We start from the raw sequence: 9,802 nt of genomic DNA, 5'->3' as shown, positions 1-9,802 counted from the left end.
TCCCCTCCCCCAACCTCCCCTTTATCCTGAGCTGCCCTAAGAAATGCACTAGAATAAGCCCTTCAGAATATTTTATAAAGCTTAATTAAAATGCAGAGTCTGACCCTAGCCAGTTTGGCTCAGCGGTTAGAGAGTCAGCCTGTGAACCAAAAAGACCTGGGTTTGGTTCCCGCTAAGGGCACGTACCTCAGTTGTGGTTTGTCCCCGGACCCGGTTGGGGTAGTGTGGGTGGCAGCCACTCAATGTGTCTCTCTCACATCGATGTTTCTCTCTCACTTTTCCTCCCTTCCACTCTATCTGATGATAAATGCAAAAATGTCCTCGGGTGAGGATAAAATAAATAAATAAAAATAAAATGCAGAGTTAAATTTTAAAATAATTAAATATAAAGTCTTTTTGGTAGAATCATAATAAACAATCAGGTATTATGGCTTATCATCTGTCTTTTTCTGTCCTGCCCCCATCAGAATATAAGCTTCCTGAAGGCAGACTTTTGTTTAGTAGACCATTGCCTGACACATAGAAGATAGTCTATAAAAACTTGTTGAATGAATGAGGGGATGAAGAGATAAAGAAATGAGAGAAGGATGGAAGGAATAAGGCCCGGATCGGTGAGGTGGTTTACCTACGCCCCACAACCACAGTAACATGGATATTCAAGAGAGAACGGTCATAAATGCCAGCTCATTGTTAAATCTTTCCCATTTTGCTTCATTTTTCTTCATTTTCTTCTTTTCTTCATGAAGGCAGAGGGGTGCAAGAGAAGAGAAGTTGTCATTTTTATAGACAAACACTTTTAAAAAGTTATCAGACTCACCGCGCATCCCACCTGAAGAAGACAGCAGTACACTTGCTTCGAGAGTGGATGTAGACAACTGGCTAGGCCCACCAGCCAGCAAATGGCTCACAGTATATGATTCAAATCCACAGATCACAACATATCAGAGACCCTAGCAGGGCTGTGACTCTTTTAACTCCACAGACATTAAAGGTCTGGGCAGTTAGTTGCCCTGAGGAGCTTCTGTCTAATCTGCATTAAAAAAAAAAAAAAATCAATCAATTTGTGTGTATCACAAGGTATGTCCATATAAAAGGTAGAGTTGGATGGTGGATGCTCTTTTTCTTTATGCTTGGAGTGCACTGAAGACATATATCTCCTCGTGAATATGCAAATAATTGATTTAAAGTTTAACTGACTTGTAAGAAAATTCTTGAATCATCTCTTCGTGTTCTAGGAATTTAGTATTTCTCAGTGCAAATATCAAACTGCTACTCAGATGCACCAAATGGAGACTTGGCCGCTTCTGAAGCATCTATTTACTCAGAAGTCTAACGCCCACACTTAGAAAATGTGCCTGAGTCTAGCTGATGTTCCAAATCATCTTCGCTTAAAGATTACTCCTAAGGAATGTCGATGAAGACAATGCAGCATTATAGTGTAGGGTGGACCCACCCCAGCTCAACATTATATATTTATGTTTCACAAAATTATATGGCTCACAGCAAACAGAGAGTAGAACCAACACAGAGAGGAAGTGCTTATGCTTTCTGGGAAGAACAAGATGCCAAGATGGTAATGATACCAGATAGCATACCTTAATGCCTTTTTAAAAATTTATGTATGTACATTTCTTTCTTCTTCTCGTCTGTATTCTCAGGGTAGAGAGCAAATCTATAGTTTAACAACATTTTCTGCCAGCAGAAAAAATTACAGTAACCAAGTGTACCTGAAAGCTCATAATTTTCCTGGCCAGCCATCTTCAGGGTTATTTTTTTCATTACATTAGAAATGTAGGCTAATTAAGGCAACCGTGGCTAGAGCAGGCCAAATCGGATTTTTCTTATAGCTTTCCCTTCATCTCACAGAATGATGTCATTAAATGTTCGGGCAATGAAATGCTAAAGGCAGTCTGTTTCCACTATACTATGGGTCATGCTGGAATGCCAGGGAAATATGCCCCAGAATGTCATAAACCTTTAAAGAGTTACAATAAAACCTATGTGGAGGCCAAACAGAATATGGGCATTTATTTCTCTTTGTAAGCAGACTCCATGAAGCCGGAGGGGACAGAGGTGGGTAGCGGTGCAAGAGATGACAGAGCAGCGTCACACGGCCACTCTGTGGGCTTTTGGTCTGGGGCCTCTCAATGGCCAGTCACTGCTCAGAGGCTTTGCATAGAACTGGGAATTGGGACTGCCAGGTTACACACCTTCCTGGCAGACCACAGGCAGCACATGAGTAATAGAGCTATATTATAAGGCCACTCAATACCTGCTTATACTTGAGCAGCTCCAACGGCTTTCGTAATAGAGAAGCATTAGTCAAATCAGTTTACCTCATTGGTTTCCATGAGCCCTGTGATTTGAAGAGTTAAAAGTTAGGTTATAGTCCAGTTTGTTTCATATAAATGGCTTTTTAAAATGGAGCAATTCCATGTCATTCTCAACTGAAAATTATTTAGCCAGACTCCTCTGGTTTTATTGTTTTCATGTGTCTAGTAGTATTTGGGTTCTTAACCTTACCCAGACATAACCATTTGTGCTGATGGTGATCAAAAAGTATGACTATTTCAAGCTACCCAGCACATATTACTAAGTGTAAGGCGTGGTTCTAGGTGCTCAGAGACAGCCATCAACCAGAGAGCTGTAAACCTGCTCTCACAACGAGCTAAACATGCATTAAAATGATTAATGACATACACTGCCTGTGAAAAAGGCAAAGAAAATACAACAGTTCCAATAATAATTGTGAGAACGGCAGGGGAAACAAAGATCAAGATAGACAAATATAGTTTGGGAAGATCAAGGAAGATGTAAAATTTAAGGGCAGTGACCTTTAAAGGGAATAGAAGAGAAATAGAGCAAGTAGGAACTCTTATAAGACAAGTGTGACCAGAATAAAAAGGCTGGCTATATTCCACGTGTGGACTATTTCATATGCTAAGAAATTAAGCTCATTTGTATAGACAATGGAGAGATATAGAAGGTTCTTAACAAGGAACGTATTATTTGGGACTATTCTGTCATAAGCAACAGACAAACCAATTTGATTTGGCTTAATCAATAAAGTGGGTTCCTTGGCTTATAATGGAAATGTCCTAGCATTTGCAACATGGACCAAGGGACTTGGCTCCTCTCTGTCTCCACTGTATGCTCAGACACCACATTGTCCTTCCTTCCCATCCCATCCTCCTCCTAGGCAGCTCCAGGCTCTCCACTTGTGGTAGCAACATGGCTGCAGCAACTCCAGCCCTCAGATCTCCTCCCAACTTTCCAGAGGAACTGTGAGCATCTTTTCAGGCAGCACCTGTGGAAGAAAGAGGATGTTTGTCTTTCTCCGAGGTCTCAAATGTCTCCTTGTGTTTCTTTCTTTCTTTAATTGATTTTATGGAGAAAAGGGCGAGGGTTTGTTGTTTCACTTATTCAAGCATGCACTGATTGATTCTTATTTATTTCCTCACCCAAAGACACTTTTCCATTTTTTGTTCAGATAGAGTGGGAGGGAGAGAGAGAGAGAGAGAGAGAACCATCGGTGTGAAAGAGACACATCGAATGGCTGCCACCCCCACGACCAACCAGGGCCGGGGTCAAACTACAACTGAGGTACGTGCCCTTAGCGGGAACCGAACCCGCGTCTCTGTGGACCGCAGGCCGACGCTCAACCACTGAGTCAAACCGGCCAGGGCTGATTGATTCTTTTATGTGCCATGATGGGGGATCAAACCCACAACCTTGGCATATGAAGATGAAGCTCTAACCAACTGAGTTACCTGGTTAGGGTCCCTCCTTGTGTTTCAAGGGATCAATTGGATTACTGAATTGTCTGGGAACCAGTGGAGGAAGTGAGTAGGTAAATGGGAAAAACTGTTCCGGTTAAGCCAACGGGAGTGCACCCTGGAGCAGGAGGTGTGTTCAGTCCCTCCCAAACCACTCTCAGAGTGAGGAAGAAAAGACTTCCTGAAGGAATATGCACTGCACGTGTGTAATCACTTTACAAGCGCTGATATTACAGAGGTGAGTTATCTCCTCCACCTCTTCCTGGTTCTGTGTACCCACCTTGTTCCTTTGTTTCAGAAAGTCTTAGAAAGATATCATCTTGTCCCAAATAGACCCAAGGACGAGTTCTCAAATAGAAAGAAGTCCTCCATTTTTATTTGGAAATAAAGGAATTATCTTTCTAGAGATGCTTGCATTTTTTGAAAATCATATCCTTAGGTTCCAAGTTGATTCTGCACACTGACAAGCCAGGAGAAGGCAACAGGCATTCAGAATTCATGAGAAAGTGTGGTGGGCCTTGAAGACTGCCTTTGTGTGTGTGTGTGTGTGTGTGTGTGTGTGTACTCTTTTTTTCGAACTGTTGGGCTCAACCCTTTGGCTCTCACAAAAGCAAATTTTGACATTGACTTCAATGGGGAGAAGGAAGCCACATTTTCAATAGAAGGGTTTTTTGTGTTTTTTTTTTGTCTGGCTCCAGTCACTGCTGGCCGGAACCCATTGTGAACTAACTACAAAGCTATCTGTGCACAAATTAGGAGCACACCCACCAGGCCTTGCCAGCTGTTTGGCTTTCTTCAATGAAGTCACAACTGTCATTTGCCACCACAGTTCAATGCCACAGCAACAATTGTGAGGGCTTAGTTAGTGTCTGCATTGCTCAAAGTTTCCAGGGATGAGAGGAGAGAAACAGATGTTTACCACCTGGCTTCCTACATGGGAGGCACACACTCCCCCGCCCTCACTTCTTGGCCCCTGGGCCAGCACCTTTGCAAATGAATGCAGTCCTGGGGTGGTGTGAACCAGGCAGGGTGGGGAGGAAAGACTTGAATGGGAAGGGTTGGCTAAGGAAAGGCAGGGGAATCAAAAGGAGAGGATCTGACAGTGATTGGAGACAAGTCCCCTATAAAGTGCATCTGAGCTTGACAAGGTTCTCTAACCCTAAGAAGGGCTCCTTTGTCATTGGAAGGCTGTTAATTCACATGAGCAGGCTGGCCCACAACAGCTCTTTATGGGGAAGGAAAATGCAAGCTCAAATCTGAAAGAAAAATAAAGGGGAAAGCAGAAGTCTTCCACTCCCAGGCCACGTTTATTTGTGCTCAATCAACAGCTGGCCTAGGGGATTTGCTCTTATCCTCTCTGGCAGCGAACTTACTCAAGAGGAGAAATGTTGATTTACTTCTAAGACCAAATACGCTGCTTTAAAAAAAGAAGTCAGCTCTCTTGTTAACTACAGCAGCGATAAATGACCCGTATATAATAATATCGCATGTGTGAAAAAACGTAATACAGATGGAAAGGGAAGACAAATGAAAAATTCTAACTTGCTTCGTGCTGGCGCTGTGGAGGCAGCAAACTGGAACAGAGGGAGCCAGGAGGACTGCGCTGGGGATGAGAAGCGATAGGATGTTTTTCTCCATAAACATATCACTAGTGTTTAGGGCAGTACCAAGGTTCTTAGCATCTAAAGCCGGTAGGTGTTATTTTCGATACTGAGGGCATCAAGAAAGCGACCTTGGAATTCTTTTCTTCTGTCTCCTCCCCTCATTCTCTCTTCCAAAATATTTTTTTGCTTGGTAGTTTGAATTTTGCCAAGTAGTTCTTAAGGCAACTTGAAGCATAAAATAAGTGTAAATAACTTTAATTCCATTTTCTGGAAACTCATCAAACACACAATTCCGAGAATATGGCTCGCTTTTGCCTAAAAATGAATCATATGACCACAACTTTCTACTACAACAGCATCCTCTTTTTACTGATTTTTAAAATCAAAGTAGCCTGTGCCCCGTGAGAGAGACGCAAGCAGAGGCTCTGGATGAAATCAGTAGTCTTCACCTCAGCCCTGCCAGCTCAGCTCTAGCCAGTAACAAATAAAATAACACTTCTGGGTTCAGCTCTTCCGGCTTCCATCTCATCTCTATATTTATGCTTATTTCTCAATTTCTTGATGTCCCTCTAGACTATTTAGGAGCTCTGGTACAAAAGATGATGTTTTAGTTTATTCTGGACTATCCAATCTCTTCCCCCTACCTCTAAAGAGGTAGATGATAATGACGAGATCCTCCACAGGTGACCTTTGTAACTGTAAATAATGTACTACACTTAAGCAGATTATAATATAGCAAACAATATGCTTGAATCTCTAGTTATTTTTCCAGCAACTTCCCCGTTTATAAGATGAGGATTGGTGCCTAGTTGGGGCTCTCTCCTTTCTCCCTGAGTCCTGTTCCCGCCTTCTGTTGGTTATGCCCTCACCATCTTATCACTAAGATGCTACCAAGGCTTCTGCGCTGTGTCTAGCGAGACTGTCTCTGGAAGTGGAAACCCAGTACACAGACGCTGTGAAACCCCTCTGCTACTCTTGGTCACAGCCAGAGGGATGTCTCCCTGTCCAGTTCCACCACATTACCAAGAACCAGCTCACAGAGGCACCTATATATGACCGAGAGACAAAATCATCACAGAGGGCTTTCGATACTCTTTTCCCTGCCTAAGATGTTTAAGATACAAACTCTTTGAACCTCACAGCTTCAGTAATTGCATTTGCATGAATTAGTACATTTTGTCTGTGGAACAGCTCTTTCTGATGCAGAGGACAAAGGCCTGAACTACAAATGCACAGAACTACAACCTGTCAAATGCCCCACTTTGGTTGTGAATGGTCTGAAGGTGTAATCAACATTTAATGGTGCCACATGAATGATTTTCTAAAGATATAGAACTGCACCACACCTCTTTCCAGTAATGGAGATCTAAATGTGACTAGGGTTAATAGGAATACATTTGCTTTTTGAAAAATAAGCTGGAAAATTTTCTATAGCAAACACACGTTTCTTGACATTGGTAGAAAACAATCCTCATCTACTATTTCTTAAAGCTTAAAATCAGTGCAGTAGCATAGCAGTAGCTACTTTTTTTTAAAGTAACTACTAAGATGACCAACGGTTACAGTTTGCCTGGAACTTTCCCGGTTTCAGCACTGAAAGTCCATCTTCCAGGGAACCCCTCAGCCCTGACAAAACCGTACCAATGACGACAGATGCTCTACCAAGTGATTTAGATAGAGTTTACACATCATCTTCACAGTAGCCATACAAAGTAGATACTATTACCCTCCTTTGGAGATGGGAAAACTAACACGTGACAAATGTAAATAAGTTCACATAACCAGTAAGTGGCTGAGCTAAGATTCAAACCCAGCTTATCTGACTCCATACTTACTCCTGTATTAAAACAAATTTCATAACTTTTGGGATTAAGGTTGGCATATAAAATACAGGGCACCCAATCAAATTTAAATTTCAGATGAGCAACAAATAATTTTTTAATGTATGGACCAATTGCCTAGATGATACTGATACTAAAAAATTATTCATTGTTTATCTGAAATTCAAATTTAACTAGACAGCTTATATTTTTATTTGCTAAATCTGATAGCCCCTATTTGAAGCAATTAACCTTTCTAATAAAAATAAATTTTTATTGATGTTTTATATGACCCGATATATTACTGGCTGGTGAGATCTAGGGAAACTCAGGTTTCAAATTAAAGGAGGTCAAATAAATTAGAGTAAAATGCATCCAAGAGTTGCTTTATTTGAGAAAACCGGTTGGTCTAAATAGCCTCTTTCTGGGATAGCCTTGTAACTATAATATATTTGAGTATGAGAGTAAAATGAACGTAGAGAACATTTACTCATTCATTTATTTATTCATTCATCCACTATGTGTCGAATGCCTACTATGTTCCAGGCACTATTCCAAATATTGGATTACAGCTAAACCAAAGTCCTAGCCCTCATACGGCTTATTTTCTAGGGGGCAAACGGGAACTAAACAGATTAACTAGCAAGTACAATGGTTTCTGCTAAGAGCTTTGTAAGAGAATACGGTAGCATAAGGGACAAAATGAAGGGCAGTGTTATTTGAGATAGATATAGTCAAGAGAAGGTATCCAGTGAGGAATAAAATTCTGAACAAAGGAAGTGTATGCATATCTGGGTGGAAAGATGCTAGGCAGCGGAAACAGCACATGCAAAGGCTCGGAGATGAGCACCTGCTGGGATGTCAGAGGCTGGAGACTACTGAGTCAAGTGTGGAGAGAGAGGTCATGAGGCTAGGGAGAAAGGGGCGGGGTTAGTCACTCAGCCAGTTGGCTATGGTCAGAACATTGGATTTTGTTACAAGTATGAAGGATTGCCAGTGGGATGATACATGATCAAAGGCTCCTTCTAGGTGCCGTGGAAACGGAGCTACTGTAGCAGAAGTAGAGGAGAGAGATGCTTATGGTGTGAATTAAGATGGAAACAGTAGAGGAGGGGAGTGTTGCGTTTGGGATGGTGGGGCCCAGGCAAATGGGACGTTTTAAATCACCACAGGTGACTGAAGTGAATCTCCAAGACTAAAGAGCTCCACTGTTTTAAAATATGATCATCCCTTCAGACCGTTAGCTCAGTGCTTCTCACTGTGAGTGCACTTTACACACCCAGGGGACTTAAAAAATGCTGAGGATTCGGTCCCATCCTCAGAGATTCTAGGAGTGGGAAGCCTGGATGTCAGGATTTTAAAATTTTCCTCAGATGATTCTCATATGCAGCCAAGTTGAACACTTCTGATCTAGAGAATAGTGGGAACTCTAGGGTGTGAGGTAGGAGACATTTCAGGGCATTAGGCAGGGAAGAAACAGGGATAGGTAAAATGGGGTCCAAAAAGTCACTGACAATGCTTTTATTTATTTATTTTGTTAATCCTTATCTGAGCATATTTTTTTTCATTGATTTTTAGAGGAGAGAGAGAGAGAGAAAGAGAGAGAGAGAGAGATTGAGATTGACTGCCTCCCACATGTGCCCTAACTGGGGCCAGGGATTGAACCTGCAACCCAGGTACATGTCTTTGACTGGAAATCAAACCTGCAACTCTTTGGTGTATGGCCAACACTCTAACCACTGAGCAACACAGGCCAGGGCAACAGTGCTTTTCTTTTAAGGCGAATTCTTTCTTTCTTTTTTTTTTTTTTTTTTATCCTCACCCGAGGATATTTTTCCATTTTTTGTACAGATAGAGTGGGAGGGAGAGAGAGGAAGGGAGAGACAGACAGAAACATCGACGTGAAGGGACACATCGAGTGGCTGCCACCCGCACGACCAGCCAGGGCCGGGGACAAACTGCAACCGAAGTACGTGCCCTTAGCGGGAACCAAACCTGGGTCTCTCCGGACCGCAGGCCGACGCTCTAACCGCTGAACCAAACTGGCCAGGGCGCGAACATTTTTCCATTTTTTTGCACAGATCGAGTGGGAGGGAGAGAGAGGAAGAGAGAGAGAAACATCGACGTGAAAGAGGCACATCGAGTGGCTGCCACCTGCACGACCCAACCAGGGCAGGGGACAAACTGCAACCGAGGTACGCGCCCTTAGCGGGAACCGAACCCGGGTCTCTCCAGACCGCAGGCCGATGCTCTAACCGCTGAGCCAAACCGGCCAGGGCGCGAATTCTTTCTTTTAAAGAATATTAACCAATGGCCGTGAACATGTGGGGCCGTGAACTCTGGTTGTAAGTGGTAGGACAAGTGTCCTGGATGACTGCTTACCTTGGGGCTGCCAGGCTCTCTGTCTTTGTACTTCCCTCTCCCATGTGCACTCAGAAGCAGAACTGGTCATCAGTAACTATGACCCCATATTGTTGGCTAGTCCCCAAAGCCTGCCATGGCCACAGTGGTGACCTAACTTGCAAGTATCATACCCTTCACCAATTTTTGCCCAAGTCAACTCAAATTCCAGCGACATCCAGGTCTTGGAGGTTGCAGGGTA

The sequence above is a fragment of the Molossus molossus genome, unplaced genomic scaffold (assembly GCF_014108415.1).
Source record: "Molossus molossus isolate mMolMol1 unplaced genomic scaffold, mMolMol1.p scaffold_m16_p_14, whole genome shotgun sequence".
Taxonomy (NCBI): Eukaryota; Metazoa; Chordata; class Mammalia; order Chiroptera; family Molossidae; genus Molossus; species Molossus molossus.
Note: the sequence above shows the minus strand (reverse complement) of the source record.